This window comes from Mus caroli, chromosome 4, assembly GCF_900094665.2.
Source record: "Mus caroli chromosome 4, CAROLI_EIJ_v1.1, whole genome shotgun sequence".
NCBI classification, from domain to species: domain Eukaryota; kingdom Metazoa; phylum Chordata; class Mammalia; order Rodentia; family Muridae; genus Mus; species Mus caroli.
The window spans coordinates 30,403,904-30,418,977 of record NC_034573.1 but is presented as its reverse complement, the minus strand read 5'-3'; the positions used below and the strand labels follow the sequence as shown (position 1 = coordinate 30,418,977).

The window sequence follows — 15,074 nt, the reverse complement described above, 5'->3', positions numbered from 1 at the left end:
GGAAAGAGAGGCCCATGAGTCGTGCAAACTTTATATGCCTCGGTATAGGGGAACACCAGGGCCAAGAAGTGGGAGTGGGTGGGTAGGGGAGTGGGGAGGAGGGTATGGGGGACTTTTGGGATAGCACTAGAAACGTAAATGAAGAAAATACCTAATAAAAAAAAAGAGTAAAAAGAAATAAAACTTAAAAACAATATTTGTCAAGGTAATGTAGGGTGTCTATAGCACAGCACCTCTTATAAATTTCTAGGTGTCAACTTTCCATTTAGGCAAATAAATCAGGTGGCCTAAAAGTTGTCTGTTTTATGTGTGGAAAATCATAATGGATTAGAAAAGAGTTAAAAGAGAGAGAGATTGGGGGCAAATTTTGCATACATTTTAATGTCATCTTTCCAATAATTCAAATAAAACAATGGAAATGGTACATTAGTTTAAACACTCTGCATTCTGACAAATTTTAGGAACAAAAATATCAGTTCAGACAATTATCAGAAACTATTTCCAATAAGGGAGTAGTAGAAATTATAATAAACACTTCAAAATACTATGGTGTAATTTGCATAATTAAGTATAATGTCATGTGACTAGATCTCCAATTAACAAACAAAACTGGGGTCTGGGATCTGAAGGCAGACAAGGCTGTTGGTTCTCCAGTTCACATGGTAACCTGTAGTGGTGATGGGAAAAGGCCAAGCCTTTGCTGGCTAGTTTGATTCTAGACCATTAGATTTAAACACCTATTAAATATTTTTTTAAATATTTTACATGTGTGAAATTTTGCCTGTGGATGTTTCTCTATACCCATGAGTGGCTGCTGCCCACTAAGCCAAAATGGACATGGGATCCTGGAACTTAAGTTACAGATGCATGTAAGCTGTTGTGTAGATACTGAAAATCAAACCAGGATCTATGGAAGATTGGCTGGCTCCTAACCACTGAGCCCTCTCCCTAGCCTTCAAATTCTTATTATCCTAACCTAACCTGCCATTTGAAACAGAAAAAAATGGGCTTTGTTTTGTTGGTATTTTTCAATCTGTAATTAATTTTCTAGAGGACACTGACACATGGTTATAAAAATAAATATACTATAAGGAAGAGGAATCACTCATTAGTTAAATTGCTTAGGAATAGATTTACCTCTTGACTGGGTGAAGAAAGTAAGCATGCTTCCTTGGTAACACAAAAAGGTAGATTTTCATAAAAATCTATCCATTTCTTTTGTGGCATCAAATTGTCCTTAGTACACCACTCTGCAGAGTTAAACGGTCAATGAATGCTTGTTGATGGACTTTCACAATGGGCACCTGTCAAGTTCCTCCAGTGTAGTTTCAGAATTGAATGAAACTACTCCTGTAGAAGAAATGTGTATCTGTCCTAATACCCATGAAAATCAATTTGTGAACTATAAAGTCTTGAAAACATCCAGCAATTTCTCTCTGCTTTATTTTCCCACCTGTTTATTGAAGAAAATAGTAACTGTAGTGTTTTTGTTCATTTTTAAGAACATTAAAACTTGAAGAAGTTAGAGTCGGGATCTGTTCTCTAGTGTTTACTTACTGTTAGCAACTTGTAGGACCCTTGCCTACCCCACACAAGTGCTTCGTTCCTTTTGAATATAGAGAATCTAAGGTTGTCCCATAAAAATGACTGTAAAGAAATGGCCAGTCTACATAGTGATTAGGCTATGCTTACATTAGCCTCCACATGAGCTGACCTATATGCCCAGAAAACAGGTTTTCCCTCAGACTGTACTGTTGCAGTATGTTGTAAGAATGATAAAGGCAACCAGGAGAGACTTTCTTCCACAGGCAGCTAGGAAGAAGCTCCCTGTTACACTAAGCATAGGACGTCAAAGCTCACCCTCACAGTGACATATTTACTCCTACAAAGCCACACCTACCTCCTAATAATGCTACTTACCATGGTCCTAACATCCTCAAATTACCACAGTTACTTGAGGTTTTTAATGTCCATCCCACTATAGTAATATCTATTCAGAAGCCTAAAGTATGGCTCAGCAGTTAAGAACAGATATTGCCAAGGATCCAGGGTTAGTTTGCAGCACTCCTTCAGGTAGCTCATGACCTGTAACTCCAGTGACAGGTTATTTGATGCCTTCTTCTGGCTGGCACAGACACAGACACACATGTACGGCGCACACACAAACACACACCCATGTGTACACATACATGTAAATAAAATACAATTTAAGAATTGAAAAGTAGTATCTTTACTCGGAAAATGCATTTTCATAACATAAATATTCCCTTTTATAACTTCATCATAAATTTATTATGAATACTATCAGCTTTGAATATATAGTTATATAATCTCTGATGCATACATAGATAGATGTCTACGAAGAATTCCATAGTATAAAGAAGTGCGTTAACTCATTTACCTAATGACACATTCCATAGATAATAGAGAAACTGAGGCCATGCAGTATAGGTAAAGCAGACACCGTCTTGGAATATGTTATGACACGATGGGTAAGAGTCAAGATTTCACATTTCCTGGGCCCAGATTCCTTCCTTTAATTCCATACAGGGTATAACAGCAAATATACAACTTACTTGTATACTATAGAGAATGTGTGTGTGTGTGTGTATGTGTGTGTGTGTGTGTATTCAAGCAAGATTTATTTGAATTATTAAAGAGGTCAGAGGCTAAAAGATACTTCATATAGGGCAGGGTTTTATTTGGGTGGAGGTATGTACACACATTGAAATGTTACATAATGGTTGTCTTCTTCAGAGATTTACCTATTTCTCTTGGCATGTTCCTTTATATTTCTATGATTTTATAGTCTTAATTCAGAACTATACTTTTCCCGATATTATTTGAGATTATACTATATTTGTGATCTTAGGGAATTATAATTTAAAATTGTGTGCTTACCTAAATAAAATGGCCAAAAAGTGGAAGATAAATGAAGCAGTCTTATTATTAATTCAACAGTAAGCCGGAAAGTGCTGCCAATCATAAGCACTCTACTAAAGAGATTGTGAACACAGAAAGAACCTCTCCTCGATTATAGAGCTAGATCTTCATTTAGTTTTGGATCTTCATTAGTTTCATGATTTCCGGATGATTTATCTTCGAGGAAGACTTGAATTTTCTCTCACATTCCCTCTAAATTCACCTGATAATTAGGATGACAGTATGACATTATGGGTTTACTAATTGCTACTATGATAAGGAACTGAGCACCTCACATCTTTGCAAAGGAAGTAGTTTTGTCACCATACTTAGGAAATTAAGGTTCTTATCTGTTCAAGCCAAACGGTGATTGGTGTTATCCTAGCTGGATATTATCTTTCAAGTGGATGTCCTAGTTCCTTCACAGGATTATTTCTTGGGCTTTTCAGTCTGAAAGGTACTTATTTGGCTTTTAAAAGATCTACATAAGGCAGAGTGAAAGTCACTGGAGTCACTTGTCACCTTCTTGCTCCTGTGCCTGTAGGTCCATGCTCTGCCAGCCCCAGTCATTCTGCTGTTGCTGCTCTCTGCAGCAGCTTCAGCACTTCAGCACAGACCAATGCTAAAGTAGCTGTATTGGGCGCTTCTGAGGGCATTGGGCAACCCCTTTCACTCCTCCTGAAGACCAGCCCCCTAGTGAGCAGCTTGACCCTCTACCATACTGCTTATACACCTGGTGTGGCAGCAGATATGAGTCACATTGAGACCAGAGCAAACGTGAAAGGCTACCTCGGTTTAGAGCAGCTTCCAGATTGCCTAAAAGGTTGTGATGTGGTGGTCATCTCTGCCGGAGTGCCCAAGAAGCAAGAGATGACAAAGGATGACCCAGCATTGCCCTGAAACCAATGTTTGTACCATTGCCAACCTAGTTAACTCAATCAACCCTGTCACAGCTGAAGTTTTCAAGAAGCATTGCGTGTATAACCTCAACAAGATCTTGGGTGTGACAATCCTTGACATCATCAGAACGAACGTTTGTGACAGAGCTAAAGGGCCAATCCAGCTTGAGTCAACGTGCCTGTCATTGGTGGCCACACTGGAAAGACGATCATGCCCCTGATCTCTCAGTATACCACTAAGGTTGACTTTCCCCAAGACCAGCTGGCCTCTGGGAGGATCCAGGAGGCTGGCACAGATGTCATGAATGCCAAGGCTGGACTAGGTTCTGCTGCTCTGTCCATGGCTTATACTGGAGCCTGCTTTGTCCTCTCCCTCATGGACACCATGAATAAGAAGGAAGGATTTGCTGAGTGTTCTTCTGTTCAGTGCAAAGAGACAGAGTGTAAGTATTTCTCTACACCATTTCTATTAGGGGAAAAAGGACCTGGAGAAGAAGAACCTGGGTATTGGCAACATCACTTTTTGAGGAAAAAAAACTGTCGAGGCCACCCCTGAACTGAAAGCTTCCATCAAGAAATGCGAGGACTTTGTCCAGAACATGAAGTGAGTGAGAGGTTTGAGCCTCGAGCAGCAGCAGCATCCTATTTATACAGCATCATGCCATTGGAATCACTTGAGAGTCTAATTTGGTTTGATGGAGGGTGTTGTTATCACCATCAGCATTCCTTGTAAATTATGGCTGGTCTATTATTAATGACAATAAAGCAGTCTCTGGTTTTCTTTTTAAAAAAAAATATCTGCATAGATCTGCGTTATGGGATAATGGGCATTTTTTTGGCCTGAGCTTTGTGTCTCTATTTGTTGGTAGTTCTGAGTATGTCAGCATGTTTTGCTCAAAATGGAGGGTCTATAGAGCACAAAGAACACACAAGAAACTCATCTCTGTTCAGTGTCTTAGTAGTCAGCAAGTCTCATTGCCACTGTTTAGAGTCTTGTCATGACTGTTCTGCATGAGATGCATAAGATCCATAACTGTATTTTGGGCTAACCAGAATTATACCCACGAGGTAACAAAACTCCTTCACATATTAAAATATAGTCACATGAAGGTTTTAGGGTACAGACCTGAGATAAATGTCACCAACACCCCCAAACCTGGAATGCATGACTTTCCAAGCCCTTTAATTGTATGGTCATAAAACCCATAGGCTGTTTTATTCTTTTTTAGGCAATTTTAATACTCTGGTGTAAGAAACAAACAAGCAAGCAAATTCCTGTCCTTGTAATCAGATTTTCAAATCTGAAAACATGAGGAAATGAGGAATAAGAGATGTGGTACTGAAGTGTTGCCCCTCAGACATCTACTCAATGTAGAGATTTTAAAGTAAACTTCAGATTTAATTTTTTGCTCAAAGGAAAAATGAGTGCTTTGTTTGATTAAAATGGCTGATTCCTTTTATGACTTGAGAGAACTTAAATGGATTTATTAAGTATAAAAAGATCAAGTTAATGGTAATGATAGAGGGAGATTTTTTTTAAAAGAAAAATCCCGACTAAAGGCATGATAACTCATTCTTTTCTTTAATGAGAACAGTAAGTAAAAATAATTATTCATGAGAGCTTGGCTTCTCATTAAGCATTGGCATAAAACTTTCTTCAATAAACTCAAGTGTATATTTTTGCAAGGTTGGACTTGGGAATTCATCATCCCCATTAGGCCATGGAATCTGATTATCCAATCAGCCTCCTTTGGTCTCCAAAAGTATTGTTATGGTCCATTAATTGAAAGAAGTTTCTTTCTAGAGTGGGTGATTATTAAAGAATAGGGGGAAGAAAATGCTATCCTGGTACTTTCCTTCTGTTTTCAGTCCTCAGTTTAACATCCATTTTATACTCCACTTGTCATATGCACATTTACACACATTGTAGCCATGTTTTTCCTAGAGGTTTTGAAAATAAGGGTTACTATGTTAATTCAAACACAATTATTAGCCAAAGCATATAAAATACATTTTTATATCACAAAGAGGTGTTCTATTATCAGAAGAAATATGTAGGTCTAAGGTCTAATGACTCTTAGAGTATGGGTAAATCTTAAGATTTTCTTGAGATTAGAATGACCAAATAAGTCTAAAGGAATTATTAAGGGACATATATGTGTGTGTGTTTATTAATTCAAAAGATACATTGAATATTCATATTTAGTAAACATTTCCCAAAATAATATATAACCTTTTTTTATTATTCTAAAAATTTCCCAACAGTCATATAAGTAAGAATATAGCATATATCTGTGTGTTCCTGTGTCAAAGAAAAGGGGCCTGTTCTAAAACTATCACATATACATCTACAGCTTTTCATAGATAAACATTAATAATTCTATACTAATAGATGGATCAGTTTCTTTTTTGAGATAATCCAGGATTCAGAGTAATACTTCAGCTTCAACTTCCCTGGTGCTATAAGACAGCTCAGACTAATCACAGCTCCTTCCCAACTGGCAATTCCAAACTCTGAAGCTGGTTTCAAATTTTAATTTTTTAAAAAATTTGCATATATAGAAATTGCTGTTTTTTAGTAGATACATGGTTAATAGAGATCTACTTTGGCTGTATGTCTCTGTACCACATACATGAAGGCAAAACCATCAATACACATAATGATAAATAATTTTTAACTACTATGATTTAGGTAAACAGGGTGATTACATTCTAGGAATCAAGTGCATAGCACACCAAGTACTGCTAATGACATCCTCCAAAACTGCTGTAAGAATGGATGTCATTCCACTAGAAATTAATAAGTATGTTTTGTGTTGGGTATTTTAATTAGCCTGCTTTAATCATTTCATGGTACATTCATGTATCGAACCTTTAGGTTATTCATTGCACACATGTGTGATTTTAATTGTGAGTCATTATTTAGTAAACTTGGAGGGAGAGTGACATTGCTCCTGTTATACAATCATCAATAGAAAATTTACAATGTAGAACAAAATAATGTAGAATAATTGCTGGTATTTGTTAATGTGGGTTTCGATTTGAAAAGGTATGGATGGTGTGTGACTTAAAACTGATGGCTGTATATGTATTTATGCAAAACCATCACATACTATTATTAGAAAGTTTTAGAGAAATAAATTTAAACAATAGAGCAAGACAGAGGACAACATGGGAAGTCCCTTCCTAGAGAGATGCCTTGTGTTCGGGAGGTATCTGGTCTTCCTATTATAGGCCTTGAGAGTGAGTATATTGAGAATCTCATCTGTGAAGTGGGGATAATAAGACCCCTTAGCCCTTAGCTAACAGGAAGCAAGGTGAGAGATACTAGATGTTCTAAAGAGTCTCTCAAAACCCATCACATACACCTAGAGGTATTCTCTGCGAGAGTTGATGTCCTTTGAAAGCCATTATAGGGAATAACAGGTAATATATCCGTGGTATACTTAAACACTGCCTTAGACGAGCTCAATGAATATGAAATAAATAGTTTGTTGCAGATACATGAAGCATATGTTATGCTCCAGTACCTAAGTTTCTGTTTCATATATTTATTTGTCAGTCTAAACTTTTACATATGCCATTCAAAACAAGAAAATACATTAGTGAAAATTTGATTGTCCATAAGTGTGTAAACACAGAAAAATAATTGTTGTAAAACATATATATTATGACATAGAGGGGTAAACTCAATAGTTAGACATACAATAAATATATCAAGAAATGTGTGAAAATCTTTTCCATCTGATAAAAATTATTTCCAAATTAAGTTATGGATTTAATGCAATGTGGTCAAATTAAAAACTCAATAAATATTTCATTTAAAATCATGGAAATGAAAATCAGATGGTAATTTGGTATATTTTAACTTAATTAAATCTTGCCCTACTAAGTCTGAAATCACATCCTATAACTACCATAATTATTTTTACTTTTAAACAATGACATTTAAGTGTGTCACTTAAAATGATTTCCTTTTAAATTTTATGTTATTAATGGGATTTCCTTTTCCTTTTAAAATAGTTTTATATTTATCTTAAATTGGAAATTTAACATATACTACTATTATAGCTCTTAATTATTTGCTTTATTTTCAGTATTTGGGAGGCATACATATACCTTTGAACTTTATGAAAATATTTTCTTTTAAAAAAGTCACTGATAATAAAATAGAGCAAAATGGTAAAAAACAATTTTGTATAATTATTGCTCTTAATATCCTTTTCTTTATAAAATGTATTTTATATTTAGAAGTTTAAAATTATCATTCACTACTTTAAAATATTCCTTCTAAATAATAATCTTATACTCTACATTTAGTTTCATATAAATAATCAGTTACTTTTAGGTATAAGTTTACTTCTTAGTAAATATTGTTGATATGTATTGCAACTCATGTTATAGTGTACTTCTCCATTCTTTCCTTTTAGGTTAAAATATTAGGTCAATAGAATATATAGTCAGAGAAGAAGGCAAAGAGATATATTTTGAATTTTTATTTATATATGAGGATCAATACTAATAAACACAATACTTTTCTGAGAAAGCCAACATTTTTTTCTCCTGGGGAATTAAAGATATTTAAACCAAAGTAAGAAATATATATGTGTGGCAAATCTGTGATATTGTTGTATGAAAAGGGATCAGACTTAGCCTGTGTAATTCCACAGGGCGAAAGTAAGATCAAAGGGTAGAACTTACAAAGAAAGTTGGCTGAATAAAAAAAGATGAGCTTTCTAAAACTCAGAGCTTTTAATGCGAGGCAAGACTGCCGTATGGAGTCATAAATATAACACAAGCCTTCCTGCAGTGATTTGGTATGCGCTTCTTCACAGTACTGTGTGAAAGTATTTTATACTAGATATTTTTAAGTTCCCTCTGTGTCGGCAAGTGCCTGATCCTCAGCATACATGATCCTCAGCATCTTTCAAAGCTACTCTTTTTTCCTGGTATAATCTGATGGGATTATTAAAACAATACTTTATGTATATTAGTCAGTTGTCTATGTATGTCTGTGTACTTAGTCATCTGGAAGAATACAGCCTTAGTTACTTGGGATAATTAACATGTATCCTAATATTAACCAAAGTGTTGTAAAGTTTTCTTGGTTCTTGAAAGAAAAAATTTGCATTTCGGGTATTCTATAGAAGGTGTGGTTCTTTGTATTTATCGTGAACCTCCTTTGAAAATAAAGCAAATGATAAGGCTGAATTTCATATTTCTTACAATAGCATTCCCCTGAAGAGAAGATTATATGTGGCTATTTAGCTAGAGAGATTTTAAATAATCTTTTAGGAGGCGTTTTAAGTTTATTTGTAAAATGCTAAGGTTTAAATGCTTTGGTGGTATTGTCTTGGTTGGGTTTCTATTGATGTGATAAAGAAAGATCAAGATAAAAAAAAACAACTTTGGGAAGAGAAAGTTTATTTGGCTTAAACTTGCAGGTTCATTATTGGGGCTGGTGAGATGGCTCAGCAGTTAAGAGTACCGACTGCTCTTCCAAAGGTCCTGAGTTCAAATCCCAGCAACCATATGGTGGCTCACAACCATCCTTAACAAAAATCTGATGCCCTCTTCTGGAGTGTCAGAAGACAGCTACAATGTATACACATATAATAAATAAATAAATAAATCTTTTTTTAAAAAGTTCATTATTGCAAGAAGCAAAGAGATGACCACAAGCAGGGCAGGAACTAGGAGGCCATAACGGAAAGAGAAACAGTGAGCACTGTGACTTACTGGCTTGCTTTGTTATAGAACCCAAGTCCACTTTCCCAGGTGTCACACCACTGTCAGTTAGCTAATCCTCACACCAATCATTAATCAAGAAAATCCTCCACAAACTTATCTACAGGCTAAATCTGATGGAGGCATTTTGTCAGTTGAGGGTTCCTCTTCACTATTGACCTTCCCCAGCAGAGGTTAAAATATAAACATTTAATATGAAAAAGAGAGTATTGCTTTTATTTTTATATAACATGACATATAGCAGTCATATAAAAAGGCACAGGAAAATAATCATATAAAGTTTCCATTTTTAAGTTTTGAAATTCTCTATTCACAGCTTTAAAGGACACATGAATTTTACCTGGGACAAGTAGAATATTTAGAGCAACATAGCTAAGAGAACCCAAACTTTTCTTTTGTAACTATTTTCATTAAACAGAAGGGAGCTGTGGTAGTTAATCTTGGTTGTCAATTTCATATTTATAATTACCATGAAAACAAACCTTGGGGCATGTCTATAGGGAAGTTTTTTATTATCTTAATACAGATAGAAAGATATACCCTGAGCTCGGATGCCCACCATTCTGTGCGCCAGTATCTGGGCGGAATAAAAACGAGAAAGGGGGCTATGTACCAGTATTCACCCCTCTCTCCTTCCTGACTGCAGATGCAGTGTGTCCACTATGCCTTCCCTTCCAATATGGATTAAATCTTCAAACCCTTATTCTCAACGATGCCAAACTTTTTTATGTCGCTTTTATCAAATATTTTGTCACAGCAATGGAAAGTAGAGAGCAGTAAAGGAGAAGCAATAACTTAAGAATATTTAAAATTAACATAGGAGCCTCTGGGAACTTCTTCTGGATTTTACATCTTATTCTGCTAGTATGAGACTTGCATACATTTTCAGAGCTTCAGATTCCTTGGCTAAAAAATGGGAAGGCTCTTTTTACATTATACCATGATTACTGGTATAGGGAAGGCTTATAGTACACCACAAACTATGATTAGTACCTCATGTATTTCGTTTTGTGTAATTTTCACAACAACCAAGTAGGATAGTGTTTTCCAAAAGGTTATGCAAATATTAAACCCTCAGCCTATGCACAATATAGCCCATAGTAATAAAATATAAATATTACAATCTTAACCTAGCTTTAAATTTTTTATATGAAACTTACTTAGTACTTGAGATCCCTTGTATATCTGTTTCTGGTGTAAAAATGTGTGATATGGCTCGTAATTCTCAATTTTCCTTGGTTTTACAACTATTGATCCAAAAAGGGTAGGTCTGTTAAAATGTGGTTAGATCATTTAAGTGCTAAATTTACCAATGAGTAGATCTATTCAATTGAGAGATGAAAGGGCTCTCATGTGTGGGGGATAATTTTGGAGGAAATAAGTCATAGAAACTAGTACATTTATGAAAGTCTTGTCTTGTTCCTGGCCACACCCTGCCTCTTTCTCTGCTTCCTGAAAGCCAGGAACTGCACAAGCTTCCTTCACCATTCACTTGCACCATGTTGATCTGCCCTCCAAAGTGCTACCACAATGAAACAGACTGATCTGATATTGAAACTGCTGAAATAGAATTTCAACTTAATTTTTGAGAGTATTTTTCACAGAAAAGTTACTAGGAGAGAAAAATAGGTATGGGAGAAGTGGACTTATTATCTAAACATGTGAGTATGAATCTTTATAACTCATTCTTACATGGAATTTGGAAACTCCTAGAGTAGGAGCCTGGAAAGTTCTATGTACAAGTTATGGGTGATTCTGGTGGCAGCTCAGAAGACCAGAATACAAGCAAGGGCAGGACAGACACTAATCAGGAGATTTCAGTTTTCAGATTTAAATGAAGACTAGCAAAACGCCTTGAAATTGTGTGCTTAAAGGTTGTGAGAACTATGAAAGCAACATAGCATCTGAACTATGGCCTAAGTATTAGAGCTGTTTTTAGACAGATTTATAATGAGGAATATAAGAAGGCAGAGAACAATTAAAAAAAATCGGTTTTGCAGGAGAAAGATTTTACTTAAAGTTGAGACTAAGACGAGGATACGTGGTTGCCAAAGAGATTAGCTTTTTAAAAAAAAAGCCAATTATCTTGCAGAGAAACAATAGAACTATTTGAGGATATCTAAGGAATTGGCTCTATTCATTACCGAAGACTCAAGGTTACAAAACTGTCAGATAACACTTTGAAAGACTTTCCATTGAAAAGAAAATGAGATTTATTAGATTGGCTTACAAGTTGTGGTCCAACTATTCCAACAATGACTGTATCCAAAATGGAAAATCCTAGAGTCCAGTAGCAGATAATTCTTCAAGGCTGGATGTCACAGTTGGTCTTTAGTTTAAGCTGGAATCCTGAAAAAGTAGGCTCCAATAGAGGTGAAGAAATAAACATGCCAAGGAACTCAAGGGAAAGAAGACAAAGATCAAGCATTCCCTTCTAACATTTCCTTCATGTAGGCTGCCTCTAGAAGTTATGGCGGAGATTTAAGGTGATCTTCCCAACAAACACACACACACACACACACACACACACACACACACACACACACAAAAACAAATTTAGGTGGATCTTCCACTTCAGTATTTCAATCAAAAAACAAACAAACAAACAAACAAAAAACCCTAACAAGTTTACCCAGCCAGGTAAGTTTTAGTTAACTACATATATGTAATTAACTAAACAAAGGATAGCCAACACAAGTCCACCCCTTGTCAACCTGGCACACAATAATATCACCTTATATCATGCTTAGTTCCCTAATGAAAACAATAACCAGTTAATAACTACACTTAACAAGATATAATTATCCAACATACAACTGCAAACACATGGTAAATTTTTAAACAAGTGTAAAAGTCCCTTGAAGGAGATTCTTTCAGTATCTTAAAATTTAAATATGTTAAAAACGAATATTCCCTCAATTGATATTATATTACAGGATAAAGAAATAGAGGAAAGAAAACACAAATGTCTGGACAAAAACAGTCTAAACAAAACAAAAAATACTATCAATTATAATCCTCATTTCTGTAACAAGTCACATGGCTCTAGCTGGTACTTCAGATTCCCTTCTTTTAGTATCCATTCTATATTTTCTCACCCTCAGCAAGCATTTCAGCAGGTCTTGGTTCTCTTTCTGGAGGAGTGACCTATGCAGTCATTCCTGAAGGGTCTGTGCTCTTTGTCATCTTATTTTGATTGGTTTGCTGCAGTGTTATTGACTTTAATTACAGCACATGGTGGCACCAATATACTCCCTAAAGGGGCCCTTAGCTACAATCCTTTTTGCTTTCATTGTAAAGAAGCAATCCAATTTCTTCTTGAGTATCTGGATCAATCAGGCCTCCTAACAGTTATTCCTTTCTTAGCCTGTTACCTAAGGGCATTTGAATCCCAAAGAAGCCAGGAGCAAGTCTGAGCTTCCTTTTCAGAGAAATGTTTCTTGGGTCCCCTGGCAGTGGTATTACACATTCTGGAACCAAAACCTCTAGATCAGCAGAACTAAAGGTCACAGAAACAGAAAGCAAATGGGTCACTTGGGTTGGTAGCGTGTGAAACCATACCATATTACACCCCTTGATTCCTGGACCAGTTTATTCTGGCTAGGGGAGAAATTGCACCATATATTGAGCACTGATTCAAAATATTTACTGCCTTCTGGAAAATCTTGCCCCAGCTTTGCAGGAAAAGAGCTACTGATCTCTCAAATGGAGAATAGCTGTCCGCAGGTTATAGTATAGCCTTGTTTCAAAACCCCAACTGCCCTTCTATGATTCACATATATGGGCCTACCAAAAACTCCAAACAACATTGAATTTGGCCATTGCCACCTCAGGTACCAACAGGTTTTCTGGATCATATGGGCCAAGTAGTAGATGAGCCTTCACAGCACCTAGATCTGTTGACTAGCAGCCATCTTCTCTGCCAGACATTCAAAGCTAACAGTGTTCTGGTTCTCTTGGTATATGATCAAGAGTAACACATTGAAATGAAGTATGGGCTGTCTCCAGAATCCAAATAGGAGGAGTAATTGTTGTGCTTCTTTCTTGGTGGGAGGAACCAGATGCAACAATGTATCCTTCATCTTAGAAGGAATATTTCTGAATGCCCAGCACCACTGACTTTTAAGAATTTCACCGAGATAGAAGGACTTTGAACTTTGGTTGAATATATTTCCCATCCTCTAATGCAAGCATGTGTTGCCAGGTGCAAAATTGTTTCCTCCTCATGCTCACTTGTTTTAATCAGCATAATGCCATCAATATAATGAATCAGTGTGATATTTTTAGAATAGAAAGATGATTATGATCCCTTTGAACTAAGTTATAACACAGGGTTAGAGAATTATTACTATACCCTTGAGGTAAAAATGTAAAGATACACTACTGGCCTTACCAACCGAAAGAAAATTGCTTCTGGTGGTCAGTATGGATAGACACTAAGTAAAAGGCATTTACTAATCAATAGCTGTGTATCACATACCAGGAAATATGGTAATTTGCTCAAATATTGATACTGGATCTGGTATAACACCTTCAATAGGGGTCACTACCTGATGGAGCTTTTCATAGTCAGCTGTCATTATACATAATCCATGTATCTTCTTCACTGTTCAGGTAAATGGAAATGTGGAAAATATGACCCTGACTCTCTCAATCCCTTGGTGGTGACATTAATTTCTTTAGTCCTCCTGGGATGAAATATTGGCTTTGATTCACTGATTTTCCTTGCCTCCATTTAGCCTTTCCAAGCATAATAACTCTCATTCCACTGGCCAGTGACAAAATGTGAGAATTCTTCCAACCTCTAAATATATGTATCCCAAATATACATTCTGGGACTATTAAATGACAACAGGATGAGTTCCAGAACTGAATGGTCCTACTGTGAGTTGGGATTCAAACAGAAGTTCACTAATCACTGGGGTTCCATAAGTCCCTACTTTAAAAAGAGGACTACAATGCTTCTTAGGGGTCATCTATGATTTAATATCAATTCTAAACAAATATTCAATACAATCTGGAAAGTCGGATTGTTTTATTTCCCCCAATATACACTTATGCTTATAAAAGGCAATTAGTCCCACTGAGCAATGACTAAGGAAAGCTAACAATAAAACTCTTAGGAATTTAAAGAAAGTCCTTCCTCATGAAGACCTGGTCTTCCTTATATTTAAGGGGTCATGGATCTGCAAACTTTCTCAAGACTGGAAATTGATACTTGCACCAAGATTCCCTCTTACCTTTCTTTTATATATTTTTTTATTGTTTTTCTCTTTGCTTTTTACTTTCTTTTCTTTCTTTCTTTCTTTCTTTCTTTCTTTCTTTCTTTCTTTCTTTCTTCCTTTCTTCTTTCCTTCCTTCCTTTCTTCTTTCCTTCCTTCCTTCCTTCCTTCCTTCCTTCCTTCCTTCCTTTCTTTTTTTCTTTCTTTCTTTCTTTCTTTCTTTCTTTCTTTCTTTCTTTCTTTCTTTCTTCCTTCCTTCCTTCCTTCCTTCCTTCCTTCCTTC

The 15,074-nt window shown here is 36.0% G+C and overlaps 1 protein-coding gene and 1 pseudogene across 15 annotated transcripts in view; both read left to right on the top strand.

Annotated features, from left to right (window-relative positions):
* Window positions 1-15,074, top strand: part of Lingo2 (leucine rich repeat and Ig domain containing 2) — a 1,160,577-nt gene that overhangs the window by 890,596 nt on the left and 254,907 nt on the right. The window lies entirely within an intron of this gene.
* On the top strand, window positions 2,489-4,429 carry LOC110292473 (annotated as a pseudogene).